A 13,599-nucleotide genomic window follows, 5' to 3' on the forward strand; every position below is an offset into this window, starting at 1 on the left:
CGCCTCCCCGACGCCAGCCGCCTCCCCGACGCGCTCCTCGGCAACATCGTCTCCCGCCTCCCCGTCAAGGACGCCGCGCGCACGGCAACATCGTCTACCTGGAGGTCAATGTTGCAATTACAACTGTATTTATTATTCTTGTAATTTGTTCCTGGATCATTCAGTCTGGGGTCCACGAAACGGGCCAGTGAAGCTGGTTTACAATCTCACCAACAACATACCTCAATGGACAAGCTGGTTTACAATCTCACGTATACTACATGCGCTCTCTCAGTACACACAAGCAGTCTGCACCACGAGCAACAGACCCGAACTGCTCAGTCGTCAGATACACCTGGTATGGCTCGGCGCACGTAACCAGGCTACGCCTTTGTCGACTCCCATAAACCAGCCTACGAATGTTCTTTCCCCTCTCAATTCTAGTGTAACCTTGGTCGGAGAAGTCTGCCGCCCTCACAGGACATCCGGCCTCCTCCGCATCCCCAGCACCCAGCTCCACCTCATCGATCGGCACCGCAGCCACCCGCTCGCCGCGGGCGACATCGCATCCGGGCCGGCTCCACGACCCTCGCCGGCCGCAATCGCGCAACTCGGCCCCATCCAATTCCCTCTGACCCGCGATGTGGCTGCCGTCAAGCTCGACCCCTGCCACTACTCCTTCTCCCTCACGGTCCCCGCCCTCCCCCGACGACCCAAATAGTAGGGAAAAAAAGCACGATCGCGGGCCCTAGCTAGTACTAGATCAAATCCATCCCAAATACAGTAGTAGGGAAAAAAAGCAACCACACAAAAACAAATCACGATCCGAAAGAAACGAGTCTGTGGATCCAACTAACCTGCTGGTACTAGTTAATCTAATTCATGGTTACATCAACAACTCGATAATCAGATCCAAACAACAACACAAAAGCACGAACCAAGTACAGCACCTTCCTATGATGGCCGTCGTAAGCGGCGGCACGACGAATGGAGCCTTCACGCCTCGCTCTCCTCGACAAGTAAAAGTCAAAGTCTAAGTCATAGTCACACGCGCTAACCACACGCGGTGTGTCACCAAGGGCTTGTTCTTATAGAGACCAGGAGGTTGGAGGGGAACCGGGCTTTGAATCTTGAGGCGGGAGGTGATGAAATGAGATGGCGTGGCCGAGATGACTAGAGCAGAAAACGAGGTGTGTCATTATCTCTTGCTTGTGGGATACTATGAGGTCACCGTAATAATTGCTAGGTGCTTCTGTCGCTTGTACCTGTTTTTATCTTATTTTCTATGCTGCTCGATCTGTGCGTATTCGGTTTGTTTGTTTCCTTCACGGGTTAGTTATGCAAACTTGGTTTGGCTCAAATCGTTTCCTCTAATTATGCGGACAATTGCATGCATCTGGGTTTCCTCCCAGCCGCAAGCTCTAATACATCATGCTAGTGCAACTTATTTGACTCTGCAATCAATCAGGCTAATGCAACTTTACTAGTACTCCTAATACACATTTTACATGCACAAAAAACATTCAGCAGGCCAAACGTGGTTAATAAGAACAAGAGCTAGAGAAATTCCTAATACCAGAAAATTCTCAAACAAAGATTCATCATAACATACATTTCCAACTTGAAGATTTAGTATAAAAAGAAAATCAAAATTTACTCATTCATTCATTCATCCAGTTTACAACAAACACACGAGTAAACCTGGAGCAGCTACCTACTAGGAGCCAAGTGCAAACTTTTTAATACATGAGTAAACCTTCTGAGCTAACTGAAGATGCTACATGAGTAAACCATCTCATCTATCACAATATCATCAGTCTGTAGCATAATCGAAGTCTCAAATTCCAATCGCCGCAAGAACGTTAACAAGCCGACTATCATAGCACTAATATTACAGGTTCCTTCCACTAGTTGCTAACCATTCAAAGCAAGAGGAAACAAGCCTCAACTCAAATAATTATAGTTGAATGCTGACGGTTGTTGATGCACAGCTAGCAAGGATCAACTAAATATGGCACGAGTGTAACACAACCATCAACATGCAGCCTCTTCTTGTATTTTCTCACGTCTACAAGGCAGGCTCACAAATGGGCATGCAAATTATCAATTACTCTGCAAGCTCTAATCGATCAGGATAAGTGCCACTTCTTCAATAGGAAAGAGCTAGAGAAATTCCTAACACCGGCAATTTCTGAAACGAAGATTCATCATATTTCCAACTTTAAGATGTAGCCTTTTTTTCCAAATTTTACTCATTGACTCTTTCAATTTACAACTTGGACACACGAGTAAACTTGGAGCAGCTAAGCTACTAGGAGACAAGTGCAAGCTTCTTAATACATGAGTAAGCCTTTTCAGCTAACTGAGGCCGTTGCATGCATCCATGCAGTACAGACCACCTCATCAATCGCAAGATCACCAGGCTGGAGCATAATCAAAGTTCCGAATTCCAGTCGCCGCAAGCACGTTCACAAGCCGACTATCATAGCACTAATATTACATGTTGCTTCCACTAGTTGCTTACCATTCAGAACAAGAGGAAACAAACTCAACTCAAATAATTGTAGCTGAACGCACACGGCTATTTATGCACAGCTAGCAAGGATCAACAAAAGATGACACAGGTGGAACACAACCATCAACATGCAGCCTCTTCTTGGCTTTTCTCATGTGTACAAGGCATGCTCACAAGTGGCCTTGCAAATTTTCAACTACTCTGCATGTCTTCTCTATCATCCTCCATCCTTTTCAATGTCCTTGACAATAAGAACAAATGATTTGTCAGAACATCATATTTAGCAAAAATAAATTTACAAAGTTTCAACTTAATCCACAAGAGAGACGGCAACCCCGCAAGGCTTAACCAAAAGGGGAAAAAAATCTTCCACCTGTTAGCATACCAGATATGCGGGCACGGTTTCAACCGACACAACAGTAGGGACTTCAAAATACCACAACATATATCAGTCCTAAACATTTTCAAGATTTACCATGCCAGCCAGAGCAACAAAAACTTCCAGAATAAGATGGCTTTACTACCCATGATAAACCAAACATTGTTTTCTCGCCGAATGTCCTGGATCAGATATGTATCAACTTTTTAAAAAGGGATCTTGAGGACTACATGCACGGCAAAATCATATAGAGCAATGCAGCATGCACCCAACAACACTACTTTCCTAAAATGTTGACATTAGTTTGGAGGGTCAATGACACATCAACTAACAAGTATGAGCAATACTAAAATTCCCAGAGAAATTCTGCAACAAGGGAAAACCAAGAAAGGCATCATCCTATGACAATATAACTGGGACTGGTAAAAAAATCTAGGTTGTTCACTCCTGCACCATACCACTTCAGTAAACAAAGTAATAAATAATTACAAATTCAGTAGGCGGAGGTAGGTACCCAACACAGGCTGCTTACAGACATCAAGGAATGGCTTCGCGAGCACAACCCCGCTCTCTGACCTTCCAATCCAAACAGGGAGTAGACACCGTTTCTGCCATCTCTCTGCCTGCAAGAACCAACAAATGCATCAACACAAGATATTCATGTCCATTGATCTAACAATTGTCAATAAGTTGCTGAGTGACACAATACTAAGGGATAAACAATAGTTGCTACCAATGCTCTATCCACAATATCAATATTGCTGGAAAAAATTCATCAATGATTGAGAGCCGACCAACTACTCACAGGCTGCACCTTCACTTGTTGCGTAGCCATGTGGAAACAACCTAGACCAACATCCATGTCCTTGGGTTGTCACGTGTACAAAACATGCTCACAAATGGCCTTGTAAACTAGATAGTATATCAAAAATTCAAGCTAGTTTATAATTGTGTTGAAGACAAGGGACATTACTAGCTAGTTTACAACTAGGTAGAGGCTAGAGCACACCAGAAACAGGAAAAAAGAATCGTCTTGGAGTGGTGATGGAGGCAAGCTACCTTCTGGTCGGGCTGGATGTCATAGTCATCCTGCCCGACATACATACACAAAAATAACACAAATGATGCCAGTTCTAAATGAGATTTTGCACGAATAAATTCGGAGGAGACTTGACACACATGACACACCATATCACCCGTGTATCTACCACAGGCTAGCAGGTTTGTTTTCTCGAAACAACACCCATGTGTAAAGTAAACATCAAGGTTTTCTACTACCTGAAGAGGAGAAAGAAGATAGAAACTCACCAAAAACATGGAGGCGGAGAAGAAGGCCACCGCTGCCCCAGTTGGGTCACGGTGAACTCGCGGTCATCACATGGCGGCAGGAGTCGAAGAGGAAGTAGATGAGGTAGTCAAAGCCGAATGATGACCAGGATTAAAACCACGCATTTGCGTAGGAGGCTGCGTCCAGCACCACCGTAGCTTGAACGTGCAATTGCACTCCTTCCTGCACAACACAAGTAGATTACACAGTTGAAGAACTGATATGATTTTAACTGAACTCTGATTAAAAAAGCAAGGTATATTGGGGCTGCAGGTAGAGAAGAAGAGACTAAACAACTAGATCCTATGTTCATTTAGGCCCACACATTGGTTTGACTACAAAAGCTATCCTCAAACAAAAACATAATGGTCAACATATCAATTTTAGCAACAATTAATTCAGGGGACGGTTTTGACTTAAATCCACTCCACACGGTAGCACCAGGTACATACCTCCTCGCAATCAAAAGAGCATGTCTTTAAACATGGCAAGTGACAGATCAGACAACACAAAGCATTCAAACTGAGCACGTACAATCTATGTTCCGGTTAAAAAATTAGACCAAAAAAAGGAAACCGGTTTCTTTCTTGACAGTTAGCCATAATTTCAGGTATCCAAGAAGCCAAATCCCAAGTATTGTCACTACTCATTCCTGGTATAAATTTTAGCACTTACGGATACTAGACATAGGCACATTACTCATTTTCTAGTTCAAGTCCCGTATATAGACTATGCAAGGCCGTTGTAGGTGCAACCAAAGCATAGAACATAGCATTCTAGATGTTTGTTTAGTATCCACAGTCACCTCAGTAGCAATTAGCAAATACCTAGCGATTTTACAAAAGAGAGTAAAAATGCCAGGCAAGTATCCATATTTGTTTTAGTTCCAGAAAACACCAATTCTAGCACTAGATTTGGCTAGGTTGCTATTACTGAGTCAAGACATTCATTTGATCCAAATTATGAACAGTGATGGCCTTCTGACTTGGACACATACCTATATACTTAGTGCCAAAATATAAAAGCAGATAGGATGAATTTGGGTTCTTCTAACCTCAATCTCATGAGTGCCACCTGATGTAACCAAGTACAAATAAGTAGAAACGTTGGTAATTCCCAAGTTTGATGACAGACTTGTATCTTTATGTCACCAAAAATATGATGCGCTGCTTGGCACATCCTCAATCACCTCATCTTGCTCCATATTCTCCGCCAACAAGGGCGAACACGGACGGACACACCCAGCCACTCCACCGTGCCAAATAGTACTACGAGAACTGATTTGTTCATACCTGCCATACACAAGCAAGTTTCTTACACCAAAGAGATCGATAAACAAATAAATAGTTGCAGTGATAAACAAACTAGCTAGTTCATGATAAACAAATAATACAAGACAAGAAAAACCATGGCCACTTGTGTTTTTTCTTCAAGAATTTTTTTACTACTTCAGCTAATTACAAATGCAAGTTTAATTAGCAGTTGTATTAGAAATTTAGCCATGACCTTGGAACTCCAATCCTCCAAATAAATAACCTAACAATCCAATGGACATCTGAAGGTACTGGATGTTCACTACAGGTTATAGCTTTGGTACAAGGCAGTCGTTATAATAAAACAACAATGAAAGGGATATGCAAAACCAGTTTGACAAGTGAACAGAACTCTTCTAAGTCCAATATAGATACTTTTTTGTTTGATTAGCATTACTCACCAACATCAAAAGCTTAATTGCACAATGAGTTGTTGCAGCAAATCCCTTAACACGCATAGAAGTAAAAGCAGCGCCAAGAACATATTTTTTTACAGCCAGGCAGCGTCCTAAAACACACAAAGCAGACGAGGGATGAGATGTCTCACCAGCTGAACAACAGGGGTATAAGCTGCCTTGCTCCTGGCAAGGACGTCGGAGGAGACTGTGCGGACGAAACCCAGGTGTTGCGCAAGCCCCCAGAGGAGGACACGGAAAGGACACGGCCACTGTCGCCAGGACCTTGGCAGTGTTGAAGGACGCCGCCACCATCTCCTCATTCCTGCAATTACAAGATCACACAACATTTATTTACTGCAGCAAAAATAAAAACATGATGCCATGGGCTGATAAAATCCTACATGGCACAATTAGTTTATGGAGAAGTTATTTTCAGATACTAGGAGCCTAGAGTTTTCTTTCTTACTCGTACTTGTTAAAGCATGAAAAGCCAAGTGCATTTCATTGCATCAGAGTATACTCACAAATAACATGTCAAATCAGCATGGAATATGAATTCAGACTTTTTTACAATCCACAGAAGTGTGATATTGCATCAGGCAGGCTAATTTCTCAAAAGTAAAGAAGAGATTGCACATTCTACCACTTTAAACAGTACATGCTAAATAAAAAGTAGAAATCAATTGAATCTGAATTTGAGTTATTAACGGATAGAACCATTGTCCAAACAGGCCAGCTATCATGTTCTTTGAGTTACTAAACGCTAAAATGATGTTCCTAGATTGCTAACCGTGTGCATAATTTGTTCTTGGAACCCCCAACAATCAAAGCAAGCAGAGAATATCCAATCTTTGTCGCATAACAAGCCAACTAGAATAGGATTGCAGAAAATGTGCATGTACGATGGTCACATGCATGCCTGGATGGTGTTGTAGACGCGGGGGAGCCATCCCTGACGAGGTTGTTGTGGTCAGTTCATACACTGCTGTGAGTGGACATTGTCGGAGAGCAGCAGTCGCAAGATGTTGATTGAAGAAATGCATATCAACACGGTGAATGCCGAGCACTTTTCCCTGTTGATTGAAGAAATGCATAAGCTTCTACAATACTGTTAGGAACTGTCACTTGGCAACTTGGCATTATATCTCAGCAAATTTGTGTTTACTGATACAAACCTTATTCATTTGAAGATTTTGCATTGCCTCCCCACTAGCTCATAAACACCTAACGAATGTTCACAGCGCGTGTGGACAACTCCTGGATACACCAGAGATGTAAGACCTGAAAGGCATAGAGACCATGTTACACAAACATCAATATAAATCATCAAATTATAATGTAAATTGCATCATAATTGGATTTATTATAAAAGAAACTCACAACTATGTTTGTTTAATAATAAAGGTTATATGCATCAGTCGATGTAGAGGCCATGGTCTTTCCAATTTTAGAAAAAATAACTTCGTTTGTTTTAGAAACAAAATTTACGAACATCCAAATCATATACAGTGAACACTGGTGCACAAAGAAGAGAATAGTCAACTAACGAAATTTAAGTGGCAATGCACTCATTGTTCACAGGACAAATACACTAAACACAATCATGATATCTTTCCAACCATAGGTCTCATTTTTATTGGTGAGGGTAGCATAAACTATAGGCATGGAAGTTGTTGGGTAAAATGAATAGCATCAACAGATTGAAGAGGCTATGTGACTAACAGCTAGTTTGATCAAATACACACTGTAGATGCAGCTAAGGATACAGTTGTCTGAGATGAAACTACATTAATGATACTTCAAAAAATTAAACTAGGACAAAACGAATATAAGATATGGGACTCCATTTATAATTCTGACACAACTAGCAAAGTGGAATGAAAACATTTCAGTATGAATTCTCAAGTGTGAGAAGAATACTCACCATTCACCAAGCTGTTTCAGATCTTGTAACCTCTGAAATTCCTCTGTATCCACAAATTGATAGGCCAGCTGCATATTAGAGATAACAATTGTTATTAAAGAAAAATGAAGAGTTTGAGCGATGAAAATCATCTAAACCTTCCATAACCCGGTACACAAAAATTTAGGAAAAATAAATCATTATAAAGATGATCAGTTACAGATGAGAAACCACACATCCAAATATCCAATTGCAAACAAATTTCGTATATTGAACTGATGGGTCAATACGCCAAGCCTTTTTAATTTCAGAAAAGAAGCAGCAGGTACAAATGTTCTACTTGTAACAGATGCAAAGCATTTGAACTCAAAATGGAATCCAACTGGCCAACAACGAGAGCAGTGAGAAATCCTATTAAAATATTACTTGTTTGTAACACTTAAAATGTAACCAATGCTACTGCCATTGTGTACAAATGCCTTTTAATAGTCTTTACTGATTATTTGAATTCAGAAAACTACTATACTAAATCGTAAATTCACGAGATGTGGATAGAGGCAGTAAACTTCTTGCATTTTGTATCCATCTACCATGACTATGAATTAACCCCAGTACTTCCGTCTTACATAGCTTAACAAAAAAAATGTACAACAAACAACCTCAAGGGTCACACATGCAAACATACCTAGTTTAGCCAACTCTGTAATGAGTGCAAGAACCAAATCTCAAGGGAAATGACCTCACCTACCAAAAGAAAAAAAAAATAGTTAGGGATCAACTAATTATGTTGCTGCATTACATGTAGTTGCAAAAACAAGATAAATGTGTACCCAAGACTGCCTTCTCAAGTTCCCGTCTTTGAACTTGCAATCAGGCCACTGCCACAAGAGCTGGAACCAATATCCCTCTGGAGGAGACAAGACAAATCAGCAAGCGACCAAGCAAATAAACACCTTTTAAAACAAAACAAACACAGTGGAATAAGAATTCAGACTTTTTTATAATTTGCAGAAGTGTGAGACTGCATCAGGCAGGCTAATTGCTCGAAAGTAAAGATGCAACTGCACATGTTCTACTACTTGCTACAGGCTAAATAAAACGTAGAAGTCAACTGAATTTGAATTTGAGTTATTAATGCTCTAACAGAACCATTCTCCCAATAGGCCAGCTATCAAGTTCTTTAAGTTATTAAAGGCTAAAATAATGTTCCTAGATTGTTACGTGTGCATATTTTTTTCTTAGAACCCCCAGCAATCGAAGCAAGCAGAGAATATTCGATCTTTGTCCCATAACAAGCCAGCCAACATATGATTGCAAGAAATGTGCATGTACGACGGTCACCTGCGTGTCTGTATGGTGTTGCAGACATGGAGGGAGCCGTCACGGACGAGGTGGTTGTGGTCAGTTCATAGATTGCTGCGAGTGGACGACATCGGAGGGTAGCAGTTGTAACCACTCGGAGTGCTGCCACGCCCCCGATGGATTTCCTGGCCACCGGCGAGAGGAACATAGCGGCGGTGAAGGACGCGGACACCAGGAGCCTGCGTCTGCTGGTGGGTTCTCCCCTAGGTTACTCGCGCCGCCGGCGTCGCACCCTAATGGCTGACACCCCACGTCAGCCAGGGAAATCATGCAGGGACGTAGCTGAGGTGGTGACTACCGAATCGGGAGGCTTGGTGAGTATTCTTGCCAATTGCATATAGAGAAAGAAGTCATTAGGGATGATCAGTTACAGATGACAAACCACATCCAAATATCCAACTGCAAATAAGATTCATATATTAGACTTCTGTGTCAATAAGGCAAGCCTTTTTTATTTTCAGAAAAGAAGCAGCAAGTGTAAATTTTCTACGTGTAACAGATGCAGAGCATTTAAACTCAAAATGCAACTAGCCAACAACTAGAGTAGTATGAAATCATGTTAAATTTAACTTGTTTGTAACACTTAAAATGTAACCAATGCTACTGTCATTGTGTTCAAATGCTCTTTAGACTTCTACTAATTATTCGAATTCAGAAAACTGCAATAGTAAGTCGTACGCAAAAATCCCTGTGCAAATTGCTATCCATAGTAGAAACCAAAAGGCACCCAGTATAGCTTAAAATTATGCCTGGGAAGGCGAGTAACGAAGACAAGACAGGCTTTGCTAGTAAGAATCTTGGCAATGAGCCAGATAAATCTTCACACTGAACCAGGGAAGCAGAGACAAGACAGATTTTGGTAGCAAAATTCTTCACACTGAACCTGAGAAAATATTGCCAAGAATCCCCCACAACATGAAAATAAGAGGGAAAAGCTGTTTGCAAAACATACACTCGCCCTTTTACAGACCAGAGCAAACCATACCAGGTGAAGAATTTTCCTTCTTTTTGTTTAGTCAAGAAAAACAGAGTGTTCAAAGATTATGCCTAGGAAGTCAAGTAAAGAAGACAAGACATATTTTGGTAGAACCAGAGAAAATTCTTACCAAGAATTCTCCACAACATGAAAAGAATAGTAAGAAGCGAAGCAGAGGCTCGCCATTGTAAAAAATTTAGAGCAAAACATGTACCCGAATAAAGGTGCTTAACCCTCTACTCAAAACAACATGAACGAAGGTACAATTATAAGACTATCACATCACAATGAAATATGAAGGGACACAGGTGACAACACAAAGGTCACTAGTTGTCTAGACGGCTTCTGCAAATTAGAGAAAACATGTGTATAATTTGAACATTGTGCAAGCATGTACATACATCCAGTCAGGCCTCAAGACACCAATTTTTCGTACAAAAATTTCTTACGGAAATCCTACTCTCTCCTAGCCTATTCCTTGCATTTGGCAAGAACACACATGAGATCACCATCTGCAGCAACTATGCATAGGGAACCAGTAGGATTCAATAGAGTGGGATTACCTCATCGCCATAGTTGATGCCAAGCAGCAGGACGCGAGGACGTCAGTGCTCTCTCTGGCGACACCAGCAGCGCCCCTCATCCGCTGCCAAGAGTGATCACCACCGGTCTACTTCGGCGCGAGAGACAAGTGGAAGCCTGGCTCCAGGGGTGCATCCACCGGCGATGTCGATGCCGAGCCATAAACCGCAACCACGGGTATCTGCAATAACATAGTAAGGAAACCTTAGTGAAAACCGAAAGGACTTGTAAGCAGTTGCTTAAAATAAGAATGATAGTCTCATTTCCGCGTACGAATGATAATCAAAGAACTATGAGAGAGAGAGAGAGAGAGAGAGAGAGAGAGAGAGAGAGAGAGAGAGATAAAAGAACCAAGTTGTATACATGAAAAGCCAACAAGTTTCTAATCAAGTGAAAACAGATTTCCCCGCTTCCCCACATGGCATGCTTCACTCTACCGCCAAGTCATTCATCCATGAACAGGAAATAAAAGTAACAAAAATCAATCAAGGACGTATGTGACAACCAGGAAAAGCTTAAAAATCTGGAGGCCAACCTTCGTCGGGAACCAGACCAACTTCACACTACTAGACGCTATGTGCTAATAGTAACAATTAAAAGGCAGCAGCCAAAGATTTCTTTTATTCTTCAGGAGAGAGTAAAGCTACCGAGTGTTTTTATTTCATGGAGAAAATTGGTGGGCTAACAATCCGAGTAATGTCCCGCATACATTGGGACCGAACCGTAACGCTAGAACACCGTGGCCGAGAGGGATTCATGTGTGGTTTTTCCCCACTGATGTTACACATTCATTCAACATGATAGATAGGAAAAGTATTTTGGAATGATAATATTGCGCCAGCTCTGACACTTGCTCCATCAACAACCAATGATCAGGATCGCCGACAAACCAATTCCAAACCTTAAGCAAGCAATGGTAGAAGATTGGCACCTTATGAGATAGACAGGGGCACTCTTCCGTAAGGTCAGTCCCACTCCCTGTACTGGAAATTCAGGCTTCGATGACTAGCCAACACTTGCATGCTGGCCCTACAAACCTCTCGCTGCCAACGCTGCTCCTGGAATCCGTTTCGCTCCCCGCGCACCTCCTGCACATGAGTTTGCAGGCAAGGATCAACAAACCAGTGGTCGATTCTGAATCGAATTCTGAAGTTTGCAGTAAGAAAATGTTCAGTACTAGAACCATGTGATGACCTGGAGATGGTGAGGCTAGTTGATGTGTATAGCTGGATGGCGGAGAGGTAGGATGTGGCCGAGGAGGCAGACGAGCACGGCGAGGCCGTAGGCGCTGCTCTCAGCAAAGTTCTCCCACCGGTCAGCCAAACGCCAAATAGTCCACCGCGGCTTTGCTCTTCTCCGTGTCCGACCCGTCCAAGTGTTCCTGGTAACCAAAAACAAAGATTGAAAATTTCAGAGTAGAGCAGAGCCATTGAATTTTCTAGAAAAACAGAGAACTCGCTGCCCATGGATAAAACGTTGGGGTTACACAAGTAACCCATTCAACCAGGAACAAAATGAGGACACGGATCTACTACTGTATGTAAGCAAAACGGAGTGCATACAATTTTCACTTGAAAAAGGCTATTGCTTCTTCAAACACGGATCTGAACATGTTATTTTGCATAACCAGCATCCATAAACTACTCTGGGTGGCATACACGTGCAGGTATGATAACTTCATGAAGATACAAGACTACCAATGCGAAACTAGAGCTGTCAGGAACATATAAAAATTCAGTAGAATATTCAGCACGTCGAAGTGTACCTATCATTTCTGGTGAGCAGCATTTGCACAGTTGGCTAGTTAATATGAGCAGTCTACTACTGAGAATAGCTGTGTCCTGCATAGAAATGCATGATCAATCAAACCCACTGTCTGCTAATCGTATCCCACTGTCCAAGAAGCAAACAATTATGCAGGGTCTGTCCCCAAATGAAATGTTGAGGGAGCATAAAAGTGCAGATCAATACGCGTACGTGTGAGGCATATCTGAATATACATCCACGTACGGAAAGTAAGGTCAATAGAGATTACTTGTAACCCAGAAATTAAGAGAATTTCACTCAACGTGATTTAGAGAGCAACGGGATTTGGAAGGATGCTCACGTGGAGGCTGCAGCGGGACGGAGAGGTTGGATGGCGTCGGGAGCAGCAGGCCCAGGGATGTTGCCGGCACGCGTGGGGAGAAGGTGGTCGCCGGCACCAGGTCTTGCTCCGTCGATCCCCCTGCCGTTCCTGCCGGCGTCCGGCGCGCGGCGCCGAGAGCCACGGTCTGGCCGCCCTTGTTGTCGCCGCTGCTCGGGTGGCCACAGCCAGGAGCCCCGCGAGCATGGCCGGCGGCCACCACCAGGAGCCCCGCGCGGCGCGCGCATCCTCTTGTGTCCAGGAGGCGAGTCGGCCGGCGAGCGAGGGAGGGGCCGGCCGCCGGCGGCAAGACCGGAGGCGTCGGGAGAGGAGGCTGCGTATCCAACAGAGGAATTGTTTGGAGTCTTGTTGGGTTCAGCAACGCAATTAGTGTGAACAATTGTGCTACCAACTACTGTATGGAGACGCCTCGGGAGATGAAACGAGGCCATGGCCGTTGGATTCAGCCCAGATGGACGACTCCAATCGAGTTTAACAGGCTAATCCACGGGTATGCGATTAGCGTGATCTAATTGACTCGAGAGGTTCTGGGCGACTGGCGTCCGAGGCGGTTAATACTCCCGCCGCTCGGCCAACCTCAAATATTCTTGCACGTCTCTAACTCAGAAAAAAATACAAATCATTTCTCGTGTCCTAACTTTGTCGTTAGGTCTGAATTTGAGCTCCACCACCGACACAAAGCTAATCCAGGGTATTGACGACGGAGAGAAGCTCGCCGA

At 43.1% G+C, this 13,599-nt stretch overlaps 3 long non-coding RNA genes across 4 annotated transcripts; all 3 read right to left on the reverse strand.

Annotated features, from left to right (window-relative positions):
* Positions 1-2,110: 2,110 nt before the first annotated feature.
* Positions 2,111-3,716, reverse strand: LOC124703313. Its single transcript, XR_007003046.1, has 2 exons — positions 3,406-3,716; positions 2,111-2,735 (listed from the first exon to the last, which is right to left on the reverse strand). It is a non-coding gene; the product is annotated as an uncharacterized LOC124703313 (long non-coding RNA).
* Positions 3,717-3,808: 92 nt separating this feature from the next.
* On the reverse strand, positions 3,809-6,230 carry LOC124703315. Its single transcript, XR_007003049.1, has 4 exons — positions 6,061-6,230; positions 5,335-5,492; positions 4,182-4,383; positions 3,809-3,962 (listed from the first exon to the last, which is right to left on the reverse strand). It is a non-coding gene; the product is annotated as an uncharacterized LOC124703315 (long non-coding RNA).
* Positions 6,231-6,831: 601 nt separating this feature from the next.
* On the reverse strand, positions 6,832-12,569 carry LOC124703314. 2 transcript variants are annotated; one of them, XR_007003048.1, is made up of 9 exons: positions 12,500-12,569; positions 11,929-12,115; positions 11,666-11,822; positions 10,716-10,915; positions 8,645-8,721; positions 8,500-8,558; positions 7,836-7,903; positions 7,087-7,192; positions 6,832-6,984 (listed from the first exon to the last, which is right to left on the reverse strand). It is a non-coding gene; the product is annotated as an uncharacterized LOC124703314 (long non-coding RNA). The 2 variants fall into 2 exon arrangements; XR_007003047.1 differs by having other exon boundaries at positions 11,666-12,115.
* Between the last annotated feature and the right edge of the window lie 1,030 nt (positions 12,570-13,599).

Source organism: Lolium rigidum, chromosome 3, assembly GCF_022539505.1.
Source record: "Lolium rigidum isolate FL_2022 chromosome 3, APGP_CSIRO_Lrig_0.1, whole genome shotgun sequence".
Classification (NCBI taxonomy): domain Eukaryota; kingdom Viridiplantae; phylum Streptophyta; class Magnoliopsida; order Poales; family Poaceae; genus Lolium; species Lolium rigidum.